This window comes from Microtus ochrogaster, unplaced genomic scaffold (genome assembly GCF_000317375.1).
Source record: "Microtus ochrogaster isolate Prairie Vole_2 unplaced genomic scaffold, MicOch1.0 UNK2, whole genome shotgun sequence".
Lineage (NCBI taxonomy): Eukaryota > Metazoa > Chordata > Mammalia > Rodentia > Cricetidae > Microtus > Microtus ochrogaster.
In genome coordinates, this window is record NW_004949100.1 from 10629514 (window position 1) to 10655920 (window position 26407).

Below are 26407 nucleotides of genomic sequence, written 5' to 3' on the forward strand. Positions count from 1 at the left end.
ATCCAGTTTCAGGTGTCAGTGTCAATGAAAGGCATTGCCACTATGCAAGCTGGCTTTTATGTATCTTGACCTTAGAATATTTTAAAAGAATGCAAAGAGATCAGAGAAGTGTTCTTTACACACTTTTAATTCAGAAAGCCCAGCACTTACTGTAAGCGAATTACTATAGGATGGAAGCTTACATCTCAGGGAATGTGTGAGATCTCTATAGGCGACCTGCCATTGGGCAGCTCACTGGGCTTGTTGAATATTCTCTTACCCTGAGATTCAGCTTCATTTTAAGGCCTTCTGCTGCTTCTTCATTTAGCTCTTCCTCTTGTTTTGAAGGCAATGCTATTACCAGCATCTCTCTAGGAGCTGATTTAAAAAATCCTCCTTAATTGCAACAAAAAATGCTTTTGCAGTATTTTAAATGGCAGCTTTTCTTAACTAAACATTCAGAAAATACATTCTTGCATGATCTATCCTGGTGTTTACTAAATCTGCCTTTAAAACATTTTGGGGATTCTGTGTTTACAAAATCGGGAAGGAGATGGCACGCATGCTTTATTTGCCCGTCATTCCATTCCAGTTGCCCCATTACAGCCAGAGAGTGAGAAGGGGTCCGTGCATGAGATTCCTCACAAAGCACTGTGTTTTAATAAAAGAGTGGCAGACACTTGGTTTTACCTGGGGCCCTCTGCTGCTGTGTTTGCTCTCTTAGGAGATCACACACAAGGACATTGAGTGTGCTGCTGACATGCTGCCCGTGAGGACAGGCTCACTAGCATGCACACTGCATTGTGAAGGAACAGATTAGTTAAGATAACCAGTGCACAAGTCAATCAAAGCCTTCAGGCCTGGAAACTGAAATTAGCGCTGAACTGTGGAGGTTCATTTTTAAGGGACTGCAAAAACTGTTCGGTGACATATGACTGTCTTAGCTGAACCCCAATATATACTTTGATTTTTGTGGTCATTACAGACCCGTAATCAATCCGGCATTTGCCTGCAAGAAAAATTAGCATTTTACAAAGGCCTCAGAAAAATCTCAGGAATCTCAAATATAGCTTTTGGTTTTAATCTTATTATGTGGTTACCTATAACATGTGGCAAGGGCTATTAAGACCAGAAATAATAGTTTTGGGAGCATATCTGATTTTCTTGAGCACTTACAAATATTTTTTTTCTGCAGAAGAATAAATAGGTGAAAATAGTTCACTACCATGTGATTTGTTTTATCCCTAGGCATTGCCTGGGGTTACTGGAACATCCCCGGTTTTCAGTATTGGAAAGCGAAATTCTCAACAATGGAAATTTTATTAAAATGTATGTTAACCCATTACTGTATGTTCATTTTCAATTCTTTATAAGAAAGCATGATGTATCATTTTGTGTGTGTCATTCCTTAAAAAAAAAAGATGAGTCAAGTGAAGGAGCGTATTTAATGGGGGGATTTTATGGGAAACATTATACCAATGGCAGTGCGTGTGATTCCATTATTAAAATAATTTGTCATTGCAAGAAAAAAAGGTATAAATTGCAAGAGAGAGTCTTCTTTAGTTATCTGCCCTGTTTTTAATGACAGTGGCTTTTGTGCCCGTAAAGACAGACACGTTCTCAGGCAAAGCCCATTTCAGGCCAGAATTTCTGAAAGCCCTATTAATGTTTCATGCTAATCAAGGGGAGTGGGAAGTAGAGCTGACAGGTGCTTTCTACCCTGCTTATTCCTGTCTCCCTGCATTAGACATTACTAGCTAAAACAGGACCAATGGGGTTCTCAGCCAAGGCATATAGTAAGAAGGAAAAAAAAATAAAAGGATTCTTGGCTTAAGTTTGCTGTTGTTTTTCATCTTGGATGAGCTGATAATATTCCTGGTCACATGAGCACATTGATTATTAATAAATCTGTCTTCCTCTAAACTGTAAGCTCAAAAGGGACCTGCCATTTGGACCTGGTATTCAAGTACAGTGAGCCATGCTAATTTTGAATCTATAGAAATGTTCATCTGGGTTGATCATGTTAAAACATTGTGCCTATTATGTTGCTTGAGTCTTTGTCTTTAGCTGAAATTTCAAAAGGAATTGCATAGATGGCTAGGATGAACTCAGCGTCCAAATGTTATCTGGGGACATAGTTTAGGTTAGGAGCAATCATACTTCCTGCTCGGCTCAGTAGAATTCTCACTCAGAACCACACAATTCAAAGCACAGTGTCAGAACGCATGCATTTCATCACAGCAGGAGCAAAGAAAGGTGATTTATTGATTGGTGAGGGTGTGTGTTTTTAATTACTCTTGCTGTTTGGTTGGTGTTGCATTTAACTGATGGAATTCATTAGATTTTCGAGACAGGGTTTCTCTATAGCTTTTTTGGTTCCTGTCCTGGAACTAGCTCTTCTAGACCAGGCTGGCCTCGAACTCACAGAGATCCGTCTGCCTCTGCCTGGGTTTAAAGGCGTGCGCCACCACCGCCCGGCTTATTAGATTATTTTATGATTTATTGTTCAAATCTAAGTATCATGTTCTAATGGAAACTTTTTCATTTATCTCAATAAAAACATGCTTAAAATGGTACCTTAGCATGACTTACTTTTCCACATCTTTTATTCATAAAAATGCTTCTTTTTTCTTAAAATGCATTTAGAATTGCCAAGAACCATTGCCTTCAACTCTGGTTCCTGAGAATCTGACCTTTTCTGGCACCTATTGTTTTTCACAAGAAGGTGAATGGTGACATGTGGTGGTTTGGGTATATAATGACATGCTACCCTGCCATGTTCTCAAGTACCATGGGTAAATTTCAAAAACCGTTAACAATGGAAAAAACTGTGATAACCCATAGCTGAGAGGGAGTCATTCACTTTGCCTCTTTCTTGAAGATAAAGATTCTTTTATGTTGTTAATTGCTTCCTCTCTATGTAAAATTCAACGGCTGAGAGATTTTAGGAAGGTAGATAAAGGTCTATGACAAGAGTCCGATAAAACAAATCTAGGTTGGAGAGCCTATGAGCATGCCCAGAGGATTTTAAATGCTTCCTTTGCCTCAGTAAGGTATACATTCTAGCTGCATTTGTACTTCTGGGCTAAAGCAAACTATGGAAAGGAACCTAGTTAGTTTAAAGTAATGAAATCCAGTTGTTTTCTTCTCAGCTGCCTTGATAATAGCAGGTCTTCGTTTTTGTGTATGTTTTGTGTGACATGTGACCATTACCTTCAACTTTCTTTCCTGAGAGTCTGTCATTTTCTGGCACCTACTGTCTTTCGTAAGAAGATGAATGGGGACATATGCCCCCTCTTCTGGGATGTTCCCTGAGCCTTAAGTGTCAGAAGTGTGTTTATTAGGGGTTGGTACCCATTGTCAATTGATCTCTACATTTTTGACCAGTTGTGTCTTCGGTGATGTTGTCCATCTGTTTCTAAAGCAGCTTCTTTGATGAAGGACAATAGCCACTTTTCATGGGTATAGAGATAGGTATCTAGAATGCAGTTAGGGGTTCGATGGCTTTAGGAAACCGGCAGTGGTGGGTTCTCCTCTAGATTCTGTGGCCTCACTAGCTACAGGTATTTGATTAAATTTACAGAAGGGGCATTAATTCTTTTCTGTTGAAAAGGCCTTAAGTCTAATTTGGCTGCTTTCTTATGCGTAGAACGTAAGTGTCACTATCACACCTTTAAGGATATCTTGCCAGTAGGTCATTTATTGTGGTTGCTGGCTTTTATAGTTGAACTGGACTATTAATCTCTTTTTTCCACTGGTAGCTTGTGTGGCTCTTTCTGAACATATGGGAAACAATCCTCAGCGAGGAGGCTCCCAGGTCCATTTCTCCAAATTCCGTGTTTTAAATATATGGTGTCCTCAACAGTAGGTTCTTAACCTTCTTTTTATGGAAGACACTATATTTTAATTGGGGGGGGAATAATAAACTTTTCTCTTTTTTTTTTTTTTTGGTTTTTTCGAGACAGGGTCTCTCTGTGGTTTTGGAGCCTGTCCTGAAACTAGCTCTTGTAGACCAGGCTCACAGAGATCCGCCTGCCTCTGCCTCCCGAGTGCTGGGATTAAAGGCGTGCGCCACCACCGCCCGGCGATAATAAACTTTTCAAGTCCTATGGAAGTCACAAATACTTTCCTTCTAATTGCATTCTTTGAAATCTGATTGCTCACTCCTTCAAGCTACCTTTCTATGCCCCCCCCTTGACCTGTCCTAACGCATGAACTTCCCAACCTCGTGTCTGTGTTCCTTCTTCATTTGTTAGACAACACATTCAGTTCACTTACTGCTGCCCATACATGTGCCTGGTTATGGAGCCATCCATGAAACATGAACAGTGGCCACACCCTAGAGAAGAATGGTTCTTTTCCTCCCAGCTGCTGTCAGCTGCCCATAGCTCCTAGGTTAGGCACTAGGGCTCAGGAGCTCCTTGCCTGTCCATACGGGAACTTTGGCTGGGAAGATTTTGGATAGTCATTTGGCAGAGAACCACAGCTTTTGGGAGCTCACAAGTATAACAGCTATGCCATATCCAGAAGATTCTACTTCACAGCACTCCCCGCTGGCTTCCAGCACTTCCATCCGGCTTGCCTCTTGTTTTCAATGTGCCTTTCACCGTGCTTGGGGCAGCATGTTGATAATAATGTCAAAATTTTATATATACTCAAAATGTTGCATATATTATAGGGAGGTCCATAAATTACATAAAACTTAAACGGGGACTACAGTCTGTTTTAAAACTTGTCCTTTCATTTCACTAGTTCTAAACCATAATTAAAATCCAAATTCCCCTTGTACAACAATAAGAACTCTGCATTCATACTAGAAGCAAAAGGGGTCCTGAGAATATGTAGCTTGGCTACTTCCCTTTTAATCACACCCTTTAACTGGTCTTAATCCTGCTCTATCATGCGTGGCAGTACAAGGGATTCATTTGTTCTTTCAAATGGAATAAAAAGCTCCTAGTAGTTTTATGAGGACAGTGTTAAAAAAAAAAAAAAAGGCCTGGACATTTAAAACTAGAGATTGAGACTCTGCTTCAATACAATTGTCTTCATACCCAGAAGGCTACTTCATTTTTGGTTTTGAACAATGTAGAACTTCATCTCTTTTATATGCATATGGGGGGTTCATAATCAAATGAGTGTACGTAAGTACTTGTGCATACATGTGTATATGTGAGTGAGTGTGTGTGAAGGCTTGAGGTCAAACTTAGCTGTCATTTGTCAGTAACATTTGTTTCATTTGCAGCAGGGTTTCTCACTGACCGAGAATTCACTAAGTCTTCTAGGTTGGCTAGCCAATGAGTCCCAGGGATCCACCTGTCTAAATTTCCCCAATGTTGGAATTACAAGCAATGCCACTATACCCAGTGCTCTACCTGCTTTGGGAGTTAAGATCATATCCTCATAATGTATGGTGAGCACTTTACCAACTGCACTATTGCTCCAGTCAAAACTTCATCTCTCTAATGCCACTAAAAGGACTCACCTGGACTAGCTGCAAGAGAGCCTGGACTAGCTGCAAGAGAGTACAAGATAGAATTGTGAGATGTTACTTTGGATGAAGGGCTTGCCAGTATGTGAGATAATAACAGACTCAGTGGGGATCTTTATGCTAATCTGTGAGAAAATATGTGTAACAAGACATTTAGCTATCGATATTTTTCTGTAAGACTGAAATTTTGTTTTTATAAAGATCCGTCTTTGTCGTAGGAAGCTGCCAGTGTGTTCCTGGCTGCCCTCTGCTTTTTCTTTTGACAGCCACCCAGACTCCAGTGGTATCCACAGCATGCAGAGGGGACACCCACATCACATACTAGCTAGAGTCAGAACACTACATTATTGTTAAATATTCGTTATTTATAAGACTGCTTCATGTGCTTTCTGCCCTTTCTCAGTTCAGAGCTTATCACTCAGCAGATACCCAAAAGTAAAACCAGTCTCTGGGCAAAAAAGGAGTGAATAGGAGAAGAGCTGTTTCTACAGCTCAAGATGTGATCTGGGTTGAAAACAGAAACATCCAGTAACAAATTACAGATCTCTTTGTTGACTTTCAAAAGTTATGGTATACTAGCAAGCACCGTTTGCTTCAGTCTCCTATAAAGTTTACAAAACATGACCCCCCCCCATCCTTTGCTTTGTTAGACTTCTTTACATCTTTCACACCTTTTTTCAAATTTCCAAATATTTAATTTCTCCCTCACTGGAATGAAGTTGATGTACACAGATGTAAAAAGAACCAGTTCTGCTAGCAAAATTTGATAGCAATGGATGTTATCAAAATAATGCTAACATGCTATCCTCAAACTTTGCTTGATTTGGAAAAGTCGTGTGAATCATTCACAATACGTTGCAGAATTATACTAAAATAATTTTTGTTTTATCATTGCATACATATAATTCCTATTAATCAATGCCTTAAGACTATATTTCACAAAGGTTTCACCTGGAACTGAATTTAATGAGGATTATCAGTTGATATTAGCCTGCATTATCCTTCCTTTATTATAGACAACTTCCAACTGCTTACTGCTTTTCCATGGAGGCTATAAACATTTCCACAATTTTCCATTAAAATCTGGCACTCAAGGATTTAAGTGTGTTTTCCAGTCGTGGAGCCTTCAAAGTGTCCTGTTGTTTGAATTTGAATTAGTGGAGCTACAGTTAGATATTTAATATCTAACTGCAAAATAGTTTCTTACTACAGGGATACAGCCTAGATATAAGATATAAGGTTTATCAGTATTTCTCAGGCTACTGTGTAAGAATCAGATTTATTCCTTTGTTTAGCAGATAGGAAACTAATATGTTCTCTGCGATAGCCTTCAATGTAAAGCTTTTTTTTTTACAAGGTTTACAGAACAACTGTCAGTGGGCTCACCCTTACACTGCCTCTCAGTTTTTCTAAAGGAAAAGTCACATTCTGAGCAGTACTGCCATTTCTAAAGCAAGCAATCAGACTCCCATGGCAGTCACAGACTCACCTATCATGACAGACAGATATAAAAAGACAAGCATTGAGATTGCAGTGCCACACCCAGGAGCTATTTCCATGTGTTCCCCAAAATAGGAGGAAAACACCTCAATCTGTTTGTCAGGCACGTATCCGACAAGACCAGTCAAATGTAGAAGCCATAACAATCATAGTTGGGATGAAGAATCGGGACCCAGCAAGTTCATGCCCTTTCACCGTTATACCTCCTGGTAAGGACCATCTTCAAAAAGGCTGTGCCTTGAGAGGGCTGAGACTACTCAGCTAGCGCTAGAATGCCAGGAAATACACAGTCCGGCCAGGTTCGTAGGTCATATACCCTGGAAGACTGAATTCCCCTAGCTGGTCACTAAGAGAGGTCTCCCAACTCTGGAGTCCATACAGTATTTTAATTTCAATTGAAATTGGAGCCAATTAGAGGGCAGCTTAGATGCTAAAATCAGAAACACATTTAAAGAAAGTTACATTAACTGGATTTAATTTCCTAATAACCTCCTCCCAGTCACAATTCGGGCAAACCTATCTATGGGGAGAGAAGAGAGTTGAGCTAAAAGGGAAAAGTTTATGCTTATTTGAACTCTAGCCAGATAATTTATTCAAGTTAATGGATGATCTTTTCCTGATGAGGTAATCAAGATATATGGTATATGTATTACAACTATGAGAAAAAAATACAAGACCAAGTATAGTGGCGGATTCAAAAGGAAGAGGATAAATCTGGAGAGCCATGTTAGGAGGTCTACTGAAGACATTCACATGTGAGAAACTGTTTAAGTAACTGTAATAAATCATTAATGAGTGAGCAGTAAAACACTGTTTAATCATTAATTCACTGTGTATTAACAGTAGAAAATATTAACAATTCATCCTTAATGCACTTGATGACAACTACAGTATTAAGTGCTCATGGATTCATGTAATTGACTATTTAACTTATTTTCTAATTAAGTTTTAATATAGTTATAATTAAATTATTGGAGATTTTGCTCCTGTTAACTGCCTAAACAATAAGATGTTATACATGATGATTTTCGCCTAAATTTGCTGTGTTCATGTTTCACTGATGGCTGAAGTGCCCTTCTATACAAACATAGGTTTACTTAAATGGTAAAATTTCTCCAGATTCAATATGATAGAGATTTCACATTAACATTTGCATTTAAACATACATGTAATGCTTTTATTCTTCTGTTTTCAAATACACCAAAATGATATCTGAAATTTACTTGACTTGATTGAAGATGACTCTAGAATTCTCGATGACCAGTGCCTCTAAAATGATTGCCATGTAAATATTATTTCTGCTACAACCCAAATGTTACTTCAAGGGATTCTGCAAATTTAACTAAAGCCTCATACTTACATAGCAACTTTGAGAAGTTGCCAACTCTCTCATTTTGTAATAATAATGGAACATTACATGAAAATGACGACAGATATTTTACCTTAAAGACAACATTTAAATTAGGCCGTGACATTCCATTTTTTTGTACTTATGATAAATTTCCTTCAAGAAAATTGAGTTCACTTGAATAAAAAAAAAAGAAAAAAGAAAAATCATGAAATGACCCAGAGTAAACAGTTTGTTGCGTATAGACTAGGAAAGCGATGTAAATTGTGGCCTTAATATTATTTTCTTCTTCTAGTTAATATTATAACAATGATTCTTAAATAATTATGTTTGTAGAAAACAAAGTGCATTAACTTGTTTATGTGTCAGGAACGTGAGAAGATTGACTCTCTGCTATGGAGCCATGTATCCTAGCTTGCACTTCACTGAAATAGAATATTAACATTTTTAATCAAATGTTTACAGAAAATAAATATTTCAGTTGACCATCTGAGCAATAAAAATCTTCACAGTCAGTAATCTTGCCTCTGGGGACTGTGGATTAGTGGTGAAGAGGGGCAAACAGAAACAGAAGCAAATCCATGCTTGGGTTAACTCTGGGTGTCTGAGTGTGTGTCTAGTGAAACTAAAGGACTATATTTACAGAGCCATCAGTTCACATCACAAAGATATGGCCCTGTGGCCTTTGTCACACTTGTCAATCAATCCCCACCATTATTCAATCAGGTGGTGAGCAGGGAATCCTAGACCAGAGGGTACAATCCTGAATAAATGGATTTGTCTACCCTAACAAGGCTACATTTGATTTAATGACTGCCCAGTCACTAACTCCCCTTGCCTCCCACAGGCAACATTTCAGGACTCTCATAGGGAAAACATAGTTGCTAGGACTTCAAAAGTTCCTTTTCCTTCCTTTTGAAATTAAGTTTCTTGTATTCCCGAGCATGAGTTTGCTGATTTTAACAGTATAAACTTTTCTGAATAAGAGGTGAAAGTCTGAAGAGTCGCTGATAATAGCAACAAGGATCTGTCCTAGAGACAAGAGAGAGCTATTTTCCACGACAGGCGCAGAGCGGTTTATCTAACTCACTATTCCCAGCTCCTAAACAGCATGTGCAGGGCCATGATGGAGTCTGAGCGAGCTCTTTGCCTTCTCACAGAACAAAGGTTGATCTGCTATGTCTTTTCAAAGGAATATCCCCTTCAGTGCTTGCAATTTCAGCAGCTCAGTGGTGGTGAAGGAAGCCGAACTTGCAACTCTAGAGAAAGCTCTTCTGCTGACAGCTGAGTGTGTCTCGGTCTGGGAAGCAACCTTGTTAATGCGCCCTAACAAAGTGCTGGCTGTTGATCGTAATTGCAACCATTGCTGGGAAAATCTGGTGGCTCCTTCCAGGCACGGAAGTGGTCCTCACGGGGCAGTGGTCCTGAATGTGACTAAGTCCTCCTAAAGTAAAAGGTTAGCATTCCAAACAACCCCAAACCCACAGGTACTACGGCAGACATCCTCCTCTAACTCCAGTTCTAGGAGATCTGATGCCCTCTTCTGGCCACCAGGTACTCACAGTGTGCACATAAAGAAAATACATTCAGGCCAAACACTCAACACACATAAGGTAGACATTAAAGCAATTAACATAGCAAGCCACTTTCTTTTAACATAATAGATGGCATTCAAAATTAATATAGGATAATGAGACAAAGGTTTCTAGACCACTGCTAGCGTTAAATGACTCTTATCTATCAGGAAAACTGACTCAGGGAGAGCAATGAAAAAGGCATTTAGCTTCGGATGTCAAGTCCCTGGGAAAATAGTATAGGCTGAAATTTTCATTCCAGACATTTTCTGTTAGTACTCAGCTAACTTCCTTGAAGGCTAGCAGAATCTCAGAGCTCATCACCATGTTACAACCCTGCAGGTCAGCACGGCTCAGTGGAAAATAATTATGAGCCACATAGGTAATTTCAATGTTAATTTTAATAATGCATTTTACGTAGCACAACAACTCAAAAATGTGGCAAGCAATTGGAAATATTATGCTCATAGAAAAGATGATATTTGCTTTCAGCTAGAGTGCTCAGGTTGATGACAGAGCCACTGCTCAGGTCACAGGGGTGGCTGTAGGCTTGCACAGCTGGGAAGGATCAATTCATGAGGTCCAGGAATAACACACAAAAGCCTAAGTGTCAGAGGAATAAGAATACACTTGAAATGCTATTGTTTTGACTTAGTACATAAATGGAGATTATAAGCCATCAATGCTTTTTTTTTTAAAAATTCTTGTGAAAAAAAATGAAATTGTAATATCATTACGACACATCTCCTTTCCCTTACTTCCTTCCAAACCATTTCATATATCCCTCTCCAGTCTCCTTCAAATTCATCACCTCTTTTATGCTCATTTTTATTTCACACATATATGGGTATACATCTATATTTTTAAATAAAACCTGTTCAGTCCATATGATGTTACCTGTATGTATGTATGTTTTTAAGACTGACTGTTTAGCACTGGACAATCAACCAACTGACACGTTCTTCCCTGGTGAAGACCACCTCTCTCACTCCCAGCTTTTTTTTGTTGTTGTTGTTGCCTGTAGTTTTTAGTGCAGTGTTGAGACCTTGTAGCCATGTTCTGGTCCAGTTTGGCATGATCACTGGTGTCACCCTTGTTTGGCTCATGTTGAGGCAGCCATGTTGGTGAGACTTCATGGATTTAGCTTTTGATGTTACAGGGAGCACAATACCATAGCACACTATTAATCCTCTGGCTCTTATGTTTTTGACACCACTTCAGTTCCTTGAGCTTTAGGTGTGGGGGTGCTGAAGTTTTCTGCAATGGTCTCTGTCTGTTGCAAAGAGTTTTCTTTATGAAGGGTGAATGCTATACTTATCTGAGGGTATAAGGAAAAATATTTATAGATTTTGTTAGGATCAAACAAGCTTCCAAAGAAAGGAGGCAATTAGCAGTCCTACAAGCTAGGACACCTATGAATCACATCAATTACTGGCATGGCATAATAACCATAAGTGTGCAGTAGTGGCAGACACACCTTGATAGTAACCAACAGCTCTCTGATTGAGTGTAAGACCTGCTATGGGAGAGAAACTATCCTTGGTACTGGAAATTTAGATAACTACTTGGTGCTAATGGAGTCATGACTATGGGAAAAAATCTGTGACCTCTAATTCATTGAATAGAATTTTAAATGGTTGTGAATCAACAACAATGTCTGAATTGTAGAGTAACTTCGATTTGAACTATTGCTTTTTCTAAAATACTTGCATCATCTAATTGCACCCAGTTTCCAAAATATTCATTATCTAAAACTTGAGGATTAGAAGTTATAAGTATAAAATGTGTTGAATTTTTAGGAAAATGAAGCTTACCTAGACTTTTCGTTGACCATAACCTCAAACTAATTTTAGGTGTATTTCTCATGACATATTGAAAGTTTCTTTTAAAGAATGGTGTTCTAGGGCAATAATACAAATTGTTGTTTTTGCTTCATTATGATTTTAGACATGGCAATAAATTATATCCTGGTGTGTAAAACTGAAGACATTGGAGACAGAAGGGGTTCGTGTCAGACACATATGGTCAAACAATGCCCTTGATCAGGTGTTTTCCTTCTCTTAACTTTAACAGTAAAATTTTCAGATGGAAAAGGATATGGTAGAAATTTTAAATACATCTTTGAGAGAAGAGAGTAAGGGATAAATTTGATATAAATGCATTTTCAAAGCACTAATAACAATACGGACATAGAATGTCTTCAGCACTTTATATTCTACACAGCACAAAATTGCAGAAGAGGTAGATGTGTATGAATTTTTTTTAAAATACATTGCATGAAAACATCGTAGGGCTAGAGGGGAAGAAATAATTGCTTACTGAAGGAATATTTTATTATGACAAAAAAGACAAACTCATTTTAATCAAATCACAAATGGTCCCTCTCTGTAAAGAAGAAGTTGTTTTGATCATTTCTCAGCAGGATAAGAAGGAAATTGTCTTCTGAACAGTGGTGTGGAGGCACTTAGATAGCATAGGTCAATCATTCCATTTATAATCCAAATATATATGAATGACCTAAATATCCCTGTTGTTTTACCACTTTCTGTTTCAGTTACTTGGCATCATCATAAATATTGAAGTGGGAAGCTAAGGATCTGGAAAATCACTTGCTACACTTAAGGTGTTATTTCCACATCATTTTGCTCATCTACTGCACTCTGCAGTGGCTGTCATAACTTTCAAAAGATGTATCTTAAAATTAAGTTATAGCAGGTTAAATAGCAACATATATGATAAGCCAATCTCAGGTCTTCTCCCTAAATACAAGAGTTCTATGACTAGTCAGAAGGTGTCAAAATCGGCACCCAGCTACTGCATGATTTTGAAGTCAGTGAACAGCCTTCCTCAGAAGCAGCTATTTTACTTACATTACTTTATATTTAGTTCCCTGGCCTGAGAGTACAAGGTAACCGCATTTCCCCAAAGTAAATATAGTAGTTCCCTTACTCTCAGACTTGGAGATGTTTTCATGATTTTCCTTTTTCTCTTTCAAAATATACAACCCATCTTCCACAGCAAAGCATACTTGTCAACGCACATGTCAGCCAACTTTAAAAAGAATTGTCTGAGAAAAAAAAATAAAAAGTAAATTATTTAAGTGGAGTTGTAGAGGAAGCTTGAAAGAATTCTGTTTGGAAGGTTTCTTTGCTTCTCTTTGCCAACGGAAGGCAGGTCTGGATCCCTTGCTAGGCAGCTGCTGTCATAACTCGGGCTGACAGTTCACATTGAAAATTCTGTTTTTCTCTTTCCCAGGAAAGCAAGTCAGAGTTAAGCCAACAAACTGTTCTTGGCAAGTGCCTTACTGCTGTTCCCTCTCCTTTAAATTAGCCATTTGGGTTCTTTGCGGCATCTGTGAATGGGCTTCCAGGGCTGGGGACAGCAGATTTGAGAGGGTACTCAACACTGAAGGAAATAGGAGATCCTCTCTGATGACATATGCAGCAGTGTGACATCATAATTCAGACAAAGGGGAAAACTCTTGTTGTGTGGAGAAAGCAGAGAGGAACAACCCGTGTGAAATTACTCATGAAAAAGGTTTGATCTGCAGTTGAATTTGGTAGTAAGCATTGGTTGTCAAATACATTGTTGCTAATGAGATTCCATCACGGAGGATGGACAAATCGGGGGAAAACCTCTCCTTATCATTTAGCTCTTTTGCAGAGATTGATAACAAGATGGCCGTCTTCATCTTACTTTCCAAAGCCGTCCCATTGATATGAAGTTAGAAATACTGTAATAAACTTTGCCAAAACAGTTATGGGAAGTTAGTTGATGAATCACTCAATGGAGTAACATATTCAGGATTTACTTTATGAAAACTTATTAGTAAACTCAAACCCCAGAAATATAAGGGAACAAGTATGGACAATTGATTCTACTCACAATAGATTTTTAAAAGGATTGTTTTATTAAAAGGTTCACATTTCTTTTTCTCTCAGTTTTTAAGCATATATAAATTGTAAAAAAGAATAATGGGTCTCCCTTTGACTATTCATATATGTATACAGTTTACCTAGATCTTAGTAACTTTCTTTGCCCTCCTACCTCTGTATCATCTTCCATCTTCTGTTGGTCCCTCTCCTCTTCCCAAATGTTCTCCCATCTACATTTGTTTCTTTTCCAATAAGACTTTTAATAAGGTCTTCTGAATACTAAATACAAAAATTTTATTTTCTGGCAGTTCCCTCTAACTTTAGAGAATCTTTTATGCACCACATTACAGCAACGTTAAGGCTATTAAATATTAAATCACTAGCTATTACATCATAACCACGGACATGCCTTATTCTACGTATATTATATGTGAAATAAAAATGGGCACAGAAATAGGGTAAAATATGAAATTCCTACACAAAGATTTTTGTCTTTCTTTACCACACACATTTTTATCATCACAGCTATGGGAACAGTGTTGTTCCGCTAACTAACTTGTCTGTAGATAGTACAGTATTTGCAAGGCCAGTTCATTAAGGTTAATTTGTTCAAAAATATTAGAATCATTAATTTCTGGCTTGTAGCTAATGGCTGTTCTCAGCCAGCATCTTGCTTCATCATTAGTGCCCCTGAGATGATAACTCACACCCAACTGTTTTTACACTATCTAATAGAATCAATTGATGCAATAGTTGACAAGATGTTGTTTTGCATTTTGTCATCACACTAATGTACATGGCTTAAAGGCATTGGCATCCATAATGTGGGGCAGTTTTGTAGGAGACTGGAATAGGCTGAAGCTGCAAGGGCCATTTTCATAAAATATTAATGAAATTGAAAAATACACTGGGGTTGAAGGCTTGTCTGCTAAATGCAAGGTAAAATCTATTCTGTTCTGCTTTCTGATGACTGTAATTAGCAGCCCTAATTAAAAATTCAAACCTTGTGTATATTTGAAAGCATGAATCTTAGCTCGCATCGTGTTTATTTCCTTTACAAAGTATTTTATTTTACAACACTAATTGAACAGGATCCTTCCTAGTCCGACAGCCGCAGCTGGCTGGAGCCAGTTTATGTATCCAGTCTCTCAAGACTACTTCCTTTTGTAAGCAATAAAACATCTTTAAAAAACATGTATGTGCTCTCTGTGAGCCATTAGCTCTGTGCTATCCAGCACAGGCTGGTCTTCTCCACACACATTGTTTTTTTTTTTTCTTCTTTTTTCCCCCCTTTCACTTAAATGTGACCTCTTTGAAGATGCTGCTTTTCTCTGATCTTCAATATTTAATGTGGATTTACTTACATTAAATGACCACCTTACTAAAGGAGCGAAGGCCCACTTCTGACATTATTTATGAACCACATACCCTGTGCAAAAATATGGAAGGAATTGCACGGGAATACCTATTAGTTCTGGTAGACAAAATCTACTGTTCAACATTGTTCTCTAAACTTAGCTTCAGATTCGAAGTCAGAATGCTGAAGTCTCACCAGGGAACCCGTGACAGTGACTGAAGTCCAAAGTGATAGAATTATGCTACTTAGAGAGCAGAAAACATCAGGACGAAGCAGAGGCAGAGCAGGAAATGGGTCAAAAGCAGCATCTGCCCTGCCCCAAACCCACAACTGAAAAGATCAAAAATAGAAAACATTCTTTAAAAACAAAAGTCAATTTCCTTTAATATGGTGCCTGTTGTTGACATAATGAAAGGGAGGGGGAGGCAAGCCATTGGAATGTGACTCAGAATAATGAAAGAAAAGTAATGTCTGCCTTTTGCTTACTTCATCTTATCCTGTCAAATTGGAGTTACATTTTTCTCAGCTATGAAGTAGGCATGCTTATAATTGCTTGACTCAAGTGTTCTGTCTAGTGCAGATGTTCCAAGCAGGCACCTTGAGAACTCTGAAGTGCCCATGCAAAGCCCAGAACTTTATTAGAAGCATATCCCTTCCCTTCCAAGTGATTCAAACCAGGAGTAGAAAATGAATGCAAATTGGTTATCAATACTGCTGTTATTACCCTTAAAAATTTGTGCAGCCCCATGTCACATAGACATTCATTAAATTAAGTCTGGAATGAAAAGGTAAGTGCAGAGGACAAAGAAGTCTGCTCCTTTTATCCCTTAATTAAGTTTTGATCTCATTTTCTTGGAAACATCATTCCTGATATGATATTGAACCCACACGAGTGAAAAAGTTGATTACACTGTCCTGAAATATCACAACTGCTTAAGACACCAATTCATTGCTTTGAATGATGAAACGAATAAATAAGCAATTCTATTTGAGGGTGAAGAGTTGACAGGACTTGTAAAATAGAGAATTTTTCAATATGGGGAAATAAATAGTTTATTTTGTAGAACTGTAAGCTATTTAGGCCATAGAATCGTATAGTCTTTGCCTCGGGCTTAGGATCTATATCCCTTATACATGGAGCGCATTCACCAGAGGAAATGAAAGTTTTCCAGGAACAAGGAGTATTGAACATGAGGCTATTAAGGGGATATGAGGCCTGCTAATATTTGGGCTATTGACTTCTTCAACTGACAAATGTTGCACCTTCCGTCCTCACTCCAAATATACATTTACTTAGTCTATTGAATGGAGACCTATTTTTCCTCTGAACGTGAAAGGGAGAATCAATGACTTTGGATCAAGAAAGGAATAAGATAACATGATTTTCTGAGTGTCTAAGGTATGTGGAAGGGAGGTGGCCCGAGAAAAGTGGGTGCTAATGGAAAGCGGCCACCCAGAGTTCTAGGCTTAGTCAAGACCCTTGCTCCAGGTCCAGTGACATGGACCGCTGCCATGAAAAATAGACAGCAAATCTAAACTGCATATCCTCACATGTGCCTATGCAGCTTCTCCCGTGAGAGAACAAGAATGTGAGTAGTTTCCCCCCTGCTTAACAAGATGAGGTAGAAGCAGAGGACCATATGTAAACTCCAAAGCCTGGGGAGATGCCAGTACTCCTGCTGCCGAGCCTTCATGCTGTGCCACCAGCCCAGGCATACAAAGAAACAGTGTTCGCTTCCTGCCAGTCCCATCTCCTCCTCCAAATCAGCAAGAGTTCTGCCCACAAAACCCTTCTTTTCAGCTCTGGCTTCCATCAGAGCTGCCCTCTGCTGCACAGGGATGCTCTGTTCTCCCAGACATTCCTCCAAGGAACATCCCTACCCAGCTCTCAGTGCAGCCCTCCTGCAGAGCTGCTCTTCGTGGCTGGCTGCCTGCCACTCACATTACTGACCCTGTCTCTGGGCGGTATGTCTAGTTACAGACAGCTGGAATATAGTGACAGCTGGCTTGCTTCTCTGGGCATAGAAGGCACAAGTTCCAGAACTTCAGGAAATGGGTCAATCCTCTTCCTTTTTGCTGACAGACTACAGATTTTTCTCCAGAATAGGAAGCTGGAAGGATGGTGCTAAGGTGTATGGTAGAGTTAAGTAAAAATCTAGAAAACCATCATAGAAGAAGAAAGATATGTCTTTTGTATTTACAAGAGGTAAGGCAGACATCTAAAGTCAAACTCGCACTCCAGCTTTGGGTGTTGATGGGGGTCAGTTACAATTCCTGTTACAAGTTCCAACACTATGGGCTTTGCCTATGGAAAATTCACACTTCCCTCTCCCACCTAACAGAGTAACCTCTGCCCTGTCTGTCTGAGGCCCAATTACTTCACACTTCCCCTGGATCAGAATCTAATTACTTTTTATAAATAGATGAGAATCTAATTATATCAAGAGGAACTGAAGAGAGCTCAACTTTTTATTCATTTTCCCAATCTGTCTGTTGTCCCCAAATTATTCTCTCTCCCTCCCTCCTGTTCTCCCTTCCTCCCTCACCCTCCTCCCCTCCCCTTCCCTCCCCTCCTCTCCTCTCCTCTCCTTCCTGCTAACAAAAAGTTACTGGCTGGTAGGTTTTCCTCAAGTGGTGTTAAAAAAGGAAGCCTGTAAGTTTAATCAACTTCCAGAACATAAGCAATCTCATCTGACTGCTAACTTCTACAAATAAAGAATGATTGTATGCATGATTCTGGGTGTACACTCCTTTGCCTGGCCTAAGAATTAACCTCACTAATTTTGGACTTTGAAGCTAGATGGGATGAGAAAGTTGAGTTGATGTTTCTCAAGACCTTAATGTGTTTAGATCAGATTGATTTATGCATGTTGTATGAGGACGTGTTTCTGATGAAAGGTTTCCTCTTCATAGATAAATACTGACAGAAATAGAGTTTCCAACTGGGCAACAAGGCACAGAATCATTAGCTTGCTGGCTTTGCATCAGTTTATATAAACTGCAAAGGTATTCTTCGTTGTTGGTTATATGCTGATGCAATTTTAAAGACATTTAGGGAGGCAAAAAACCTTTATCTTCTAAGATATTCAGGACCTAGAGGAGTGGCTCAATAATTGAGATTACTTGCTGCTCTTCTAGAGCATCCAAATTCACTTCTCATGGGAAATCTCACAATTGCCTGTAATTCCAGTTCCAGAGGATTGAAAAACCCCCTTCTATCTCCCTACATATGTATTCTCACTTGAACATGTGCATATATAAACAAACACACAACAAAAATTTAAAAAATATAAATGAACATTCATAGTGCATATTAAAAAATAAAGTAGGAACTGGGAGGTGATGGTACATGCCTTTAATTTCAGCAGTCAGGGAGGCAGAGGCAGGTGGATCTTTATAAGTTCTAGGACAGCCTAGTCTACAGAGTGAGTTCCAAGACAGTCAGGGATCCATAGAGAAACCCTGTCTCAGAAAGAAAAGCAAACAAAAGAGCTGAAGTAGGAATGGGACAGGTCTCACAAGAAGAAATGGATCCTTCAGTACCTGACTGTCCTATGAAGGCCTAGAAAGGGCTTCTTGAATAGTAGAAAGGTTCAGGACTCATTCTCATGCTTGTACACTCCTGTAATCCATGTAGGAAGAAATGGAGGATTGATGCGAACTTGAGCAGAGTCTGGGTCTACTTAGTGAGTCCCAGGCTGAGCTAAGACTACATATTGAGGTCTTATTTCAAGAAACAAAATGAGAAGCGGGGGCATTCTCTTGGTATTTTTGTTCATCTTCCTCTCTTAAATATGTCTATTGCCTTACTCTGTGAGTCAGGAAAAATGTCTGTCTGTGTGTGTGTGTGTGTGTGTGTGTGCGCGCGCGCGCGCGCACGCACGCATGCTCTTGCATATGTGTCTGTGTGTCTTGTATATGTGCTACTTCAGCAACTTACCTTCACACCCCATGGACTTGAGACAAGAGGTGCATAGGAACTACAATGTACTAGTGTAAACGGAGACTTCTCTTTTATTCCCAGCTGCCCACACCCGAATAATCACCAGAAACTATATTAATTACAACACTACTTGGTCAATTACTCAGGTGCATTTCTAGCAAACTCCTATATCTTAAATTAAGCAATAATCTAAAGCTATTGAGTTAGTATAATTGCCATTGAATTTTTTTATTTAAATTTTCCTCAGCAGTTTTATACTTCTTACATTTTGGTAGTTGGAAAGAAAGTGTGATTTTACTTCAGTTTGCCTTTCATTATAACCCTGAGTGCTGCAGGCTTTTGTTTTGTTTTGTTTTGTTTTAGAGAATGCCACAGGCTTATGTGATGGTCATGACTCCTGTATACAGTCAGATTTTGCAGACTGTATTTAAAAACTTAAATGTTTTAAAATGTTTTAATGATAATGGAGCTTGATCACAAAAATTTTTAAATAAAAATCTGAAAATGGCAAAAAATTAATCCATTTCTATTAACTTATATATTTCCATAATACATGAGACTGTGGCTTACAGGTAAGTTTCTGGCCTGGCATCTTTCTCTTTCGGCAGCTACATGGTGTCTCCTTGATTTCACCTACTGTCTCTCTATATATAAATTGCTTCCATTTGAACTATATTCTACCCTGCTATAGGTCAAAGCAGCTTCTTTATTAACCAACAGTAATAAAACATATGTTGGATGCCATTTGGTATGCAGAGACTGCATTTTAATTTCCTGTCCTCCCAAACCCAAATAATCACACAGAAACTATATTAATTACAACACTGCTTTGCCAGTGACTCAACTGTATTCCTAACTAGCTCTTATGTCTTAAATTAACCCATTTCTATTCATCTGTGTATTGTCACAAGTCTGTGGCTTTGCCTCATTTTCTACATTTCTTGTTTCCTTGGCGGTTGGTTGGTGTCTTTCTCCTTCAGCAGCTACATGGCGTCTCTCTGACTCCACCTTCTTTCTCCCAGCATTCAGTTTAGTTTTTCCTCCTAGCTCTATTTAGCCCTGCCATAGGCTGAAGCAGCTTCTCTATTAATCAAGGGTAATAAAACATATTCACAACATACAGAGGGTTATCCCACATCATTTCATTCTGCTCTGATGTCAATGAATACAGTGATCTGATCTCTGAACACCACACAAAAAAGATAGAAACCCCCCTTCTCTTCCTTATAAGAGATCATGTGCACACACAGAAACCATATGCTAAGGCCTGTGCCCCAAAACTATTGGTGGAATGAATTCCTGCAACACACACACTATAGAGAATCTTGATAAAGTTAGTTGACCCTGTTACAAAGCTCAACTGATATACTGCTAAACTTAGATTATTCCCAGAGCTTCAACTGTGTAGGTCAGGTTGAATTTTTCTAATCTCCAAAGGACAGTGACACCTAGTTTCTGATAGGGCAGAATATCCACAACTTTGAGGGACATTGTATGAAAATGCTTGTCAGAAGATCACCTATGGAGAAAATCATGACATATAAAGTGGTGAGATATGACTCTTAGTCTAGTCATCTGTGCTTGGTAATCTTGTGGCTTCAGTTTCCACTATCACCATTCTGCACTGGTGTTTCTAAAACCACCTTCTTGTAGACAAAGTATAGATTATCAGCTACATCTACATATACAAATGCATATACATGTATCTAAAATTCCAAATGTGGAGGATTAAGGCAGGAAGATCCCAAGAACTTCCTTACTAAACAGGCTACCCATAACAGCAAGCCCTACTTTAGTGAGAAACCCTGTCTCAAGGCAATGAAGAAATAAGGTAGATAATGAGAGAAGACACCTGGCATCATTCTGATATGGTGTCCATATTCATTAACATGGGTGCCACACACACACAAACACACACATACATATACACACATACACACACATACTCACACAAATCATATAAAGATCTGGAATCCATATTTACTCACATGGATGCTACACACACACACAGAGACATATATATGTACATATATATATATACATATACATATCCACAAAAAATATAGAGAAATAGAGAAAGATCTGGTGTCCATATTTATTCCAATAGGTGCTATACACTGACACACAAAAATCATATAAAGAAAGATGATGGGACAAGATTAAAACTCGTCTTTTGTGAAGTAATATTTTTGATAATCTAGATATTTTATAGTCTTTTGCCTTCCAGCTGAGGTAATTGGTTTGTTCCTTTTTTAATACAGACTAAGTATCTGTTTGGTGTGTAGGTATATTAATTAATAGTTAGCATTGAAAACTAATTCCTTAATTTAATTACTGAAATGTTTTTAATCTTTAAAATTACCTTGTTAAAGAACTAGCAAATCAATATTTTATCACCTTTATGAAAGTCTACGTTATTAAAATAAAATATCATTTTTTAACTTAAACCACATATATCCTTAACTAGGTGTTGGGGATCTGCACATATCTCAAACTCTTTTTTTTGTTGTTTCAATTTGGGAAGAAGATATACCCCACAAAGTAAATGTGGAGGTCAGAGAAAAGCTCACAGGCATCAGTTTGTTCCTTTTATCACATGGGTTCCTGGGACTAAACACAGTCATCAATCTTAGTTACAAGCACGTTTAGCCTCTGAGTCATCTGGCAGATCTGAATCATATGTTTGGATATTTTAATCTAAACAAGATTCCACTGGTATCTGTTGAATTTGTCACCATTTACTTCATGAAACAAAAGTAGTATTTTGCCACTCAGGGTCACATCTTTGAAGCAAGTCAGTTACTCTGTCAGTCTGAATTTGAAGTGTTGTAAGATCCTGTATTTACAGATTTTAGACATGGATATAATATACCTTATTAAACATGGGTATAATATACCATTTTTATTATGGATATAATATACAAGTTTAAACATGGATATAATATAACATTTTAAACATGGGTATAATATACCAGTTTAAACATGAAGTTAAACATGGACATTTTAAACGTGTATATAATATACCAATATCTAAGCAAATAATTTAGAACAGGTATTTTAGATTCAGAGATTTTTTTACGTGAGTCAACTTATATATTCAAACATTAATGCTGTCAGGTATAAAAACCAGTGAATCTGGGAGGTGTTGTTAGTACAATAATAGCATGGCATGTTAGCATTCATCTGGACTGAGCACACATTTCACTTCGATTTGCTTTCTCTCTTGAATCGACCAAGGCTTGACTTGCAGCAGCTCTTGGACCCTGTGCTGCACCATGACGTCTGTCCATCCCACTCTTCACTAGAGTGCATTCCCCAACACTGAACACAAAGTGTCACTGTGACTGCATTCTAATAGCCTAAAACCTGGGGGAACTTTGTCAAACTTGGAGTTCCTTTGCTTGCCAGTGCACACTTTATCTGCAACTTTTATGATTAATTACATTTTATTCAATTTGCATGAGATTTGAATGCTAATTATTCTAAACCTCGGTCTTTCGAGTACTGTGAGGTAGCACTTTGCTTTTTCCTTTTTGACAGCTTAAGGAAGACAGAAAACGTATGAATGTCCGGAACACACTTCAGGTGTTATACTCAGTGGCATGAAGATAAGAATAGAGCTGGGGAAGCTGATAATAACCCCACTACACACGTTTAGAGATAAAAATGCACCACATGCTTTGCTGCTGAGATGGGGAACATGTTATGTTCACAACACTGTAAGAACACACATCCCTAAACACACCAAGGGAGAACACCTGAGCTGAATGCTAGGCAGCTTCTCCAAACCTGCTATTTCCCTCTGAAAAGCTTTTCAATACAGAAAACATATTCCTGGAAAACACACCCACTTTTAAATGAATCTCTAACTGTAAACAAAGATTTAACTAAACAAAAATCTAATTGTAAAGAAAGATTTGACTATTTTATTTTTTTAGAACATCAAGATTAATTTTTCCTTGGTTCTGGATGCATCCCTCTCTGATATAGATGTCTATAAATGGCATCACTGCAGATACAAGCTAAGTAAACATTCTGTATTTTTTACGGAAAAGTTTGAAGATGAGGTTCAGGGTTCATATTTTAAGATGCTTTATGAAAAGCGCTGTGTTGCAGAAACATTGCTACATGTACGGCCTTACACTGCCTTATTTATCCATTTATCTCGAGCAATTTTCATTTAAACTAGCCCTGTTGATAACTTTCTCCTCTTTCACTATTATCGTTTTCTAAAATTATTCTTTCCCCGGATTGCATCAACATGGTGTTTTATAGTTTCCTACTGAGGTACTGGTTTGCAGATATGGCAATGTATGAAATTAATCTTCATGGGCTAATCAGCAAGTGTCTTTGTAAGAAAGATTAATAAATGTCTGTTAAAATCCTCCCCCAAGTCTATTGTAGTGTCCCTGGGAAATTTACTTAACCTGGCTTTATTTAATTTTCAAAAACTCTGCTAGTGCAGTAAGACAGTGCAATAGTTACTTTAAAATAATGAATTCATTATTCAGAATTTAGAATAACTGTTAGTTATTACAACAGTAATCAAACTTACTATTATTATTTGTATAAAAATGGAGAGTGCACAGATAATTTTAGGAAAGCCTGTTGGATAAGCTTCTCTTGATTTGTATGCATGGCTTAAAAGTCTGGGGTTGACTTTTTTTACCTGTGTGAAATGTCAAGTAAATACGGTGATGCAATGGTCATGGTCTTTGCTTTGAATTGCCAATGGCAGAGTGTCCTATTAGATGATCAATTTTGAACACTAGACCTATGAGTGTTAGAAGCATGATATATAACATCATTTAATAAACCTTTAGCTATTTTAAGGTTCAAGATATATTGAGGCTTACAATTTAAAAATAAAACTATGGTATTTGTTTTCTCTATATATATAGACTTAAGATATATATTCATATATAATTTATACACTATTCATATGATATGATGATATGGCCCAGAAACACAGAGATGTTGGCAATTCATGGAACAAACAGTACAATAAGAGACATCACAATAATGATACAGAAGACCTATTCATTGTAGTGAACTGTTCTGGCCATGGTTTCCCATATCTCTCATCAGCATGCACCGTGAGACCATCTACAAACCCTGTAACACATCACCTTGCATTTGCTTCCATCTTTCTGTGCCTTGTTCCTTCTTCCATAACTTCTACTACCAATGGATTCGTTTCCTTATATGACAATGATAGTCTAGTCTTTTTCTTTCTTCCATTTTAGATATAGAAATTAAGATAATTATGTTTTATTTGGATAAGTATACTCTGGGGATAATAGAAAATATTAATCTACAAAAACCACACAAAGACATGAGAGTTACTTCACTCAAGCAAAAGATCTGCAGTCTCTTAAGTTCTCTAAAATTTCTTTAACACTGCAAACCACAACTCTGAGCAAGAGACATGGAAAATCTAAAAATGAAAATATAGAACAATACTACTCCAAATATATAACCACTCCATACAGTGCTATCTTACACAGAAAGTTCTTATCTAGAAGTTTATTAATAATCTCCAAACCATTTTGTCCTCAATATTCAGCACCCTATGGGATTACTGATGATATTCATCTCCCATAAAATTATGAGGCCTAATTTTACTCTAGTTCTGTTCAGAGTATATTACCTGTGCAATAACATCATCCAAATACTTCATGTCCATGTTTTTGATCTTCCTGTCTCTTCAACATCCTGTCTCTCAAACCATCAAAAATACTGCCAGCCAATGACCTTTGCAATCTTCTCTTTTAGTATCTCCTGTTCCCTTCATTTTTCTCTCTCAAAACATAATGCTCTTCATTTTAATCCAAATTCTTTACATAAGGATTCAAGCACCCACCCTTCTTCTTTTTTCCTTTGAACTTGGTGCCTGCTTTCATGACGTATTTCTTTATACATACTGAGTATCTTACTTATTATCCTATTGCTATAATGAAACACCATAACCAAAGCAACTTATAAAGGGGAGCATTTCATAGGGACTTGCTTACAGTGTAAGAGGGTTTATCCATGACCATCCTGGTGGGGAGTGTTGCAACAGGCATTCCTGAGATCTTAATATGATCCATCAGTGGCAGGCAGAGAGAATGAGACGGGGCCCTGAATAAGCTGTGGAAGCCTTGAGGCCCAATTCCAGTGACACACTTCATCCAACAAGGCCACACCTACTCCAATAAAGCCAGAGCTCCTAATTCTTCCCAAACAGTCACACTCAATGAGGACCCAGCATTAACACATACGATCCTATGAGGGGCATTCTCATTCAAATCACCACATTGAATATAAAGCTCCAGCTCACCACTCTGTTGTGAGGAACTTTTTCCCCCTTAGTCAAATGCATACTCCTTCCTACATGATAAGGCACAGCAAGAAAAACCTATTGAGCATGTTTTCCTATATAAAAACCAACACTAGTCAAACATATGGCTTCCTGTCACCCTAATTTTAACTACATAGACCACATTTATTTCACACAAGGCAAATGGGCCTGCCATCAAACCAGAATTCATAAATACAAATTTGGCCAAAAGCAAGGAGGTCCTATTTCTAGAAGTAAGTACAATGGCCAAAGTAACAGACCTCTATGGTTTTTCCCAAGTGTATTTTATGTTTCAATTAAATGTAGCCATATCATTTATTATGCAATCTAGAATAATTTTGAGAATGAATAGGACTTGAGATGAGAGGAGCAAGTCAGATTTGTTTTAGAAGAATGGGGGTATTTAGTCACCCTGGTTTGAGTAATCTGGCTGGCATCAGCTCACATAATCGCTTTGTTGCCACTTCACAGTCTCCAAATGCTCAACCAAAGACTACTTGTGTTAAGGATTCTGAAGAAAAGAAAGATAAAGACATGTAGAATATAGTACTTCAGAGTGACAACCATATTGTATCCTGAATTTATTCTGTAGATAAGCTTAGTCAAGTCCTTACCCTGTCTGACTCCATTCTCTCATCTATAAATGGGGATATATAGAGTGAACCCCACAGTGTTCTGAGAATTAAGACCAAAAGCTCTGAAAATAGCCCTTGTAGCATGAGGTGAGGAAGCAAGAATTTAACTAGTGGGAATGGGGAGGGCATTAGAATAGCTAAGATATGAATATGGGGTTGTAAGGAGAGTGGAATCAGGGTGGAGTCAGCAAAAACACAGTGTATATGAAATTTCTATAAGGAACTATGTTGCTTTGTTCACTAATTTGAAAATAAATAAAAAGAATGGAAACAACAAATACAGTCCCTCGTATTATTAGGTAAGAGCTCAGCTGTAAGCGCAAAAGCCCTCTCTCTATCCATCTTGAGGAGATGAGAGAGTGGAG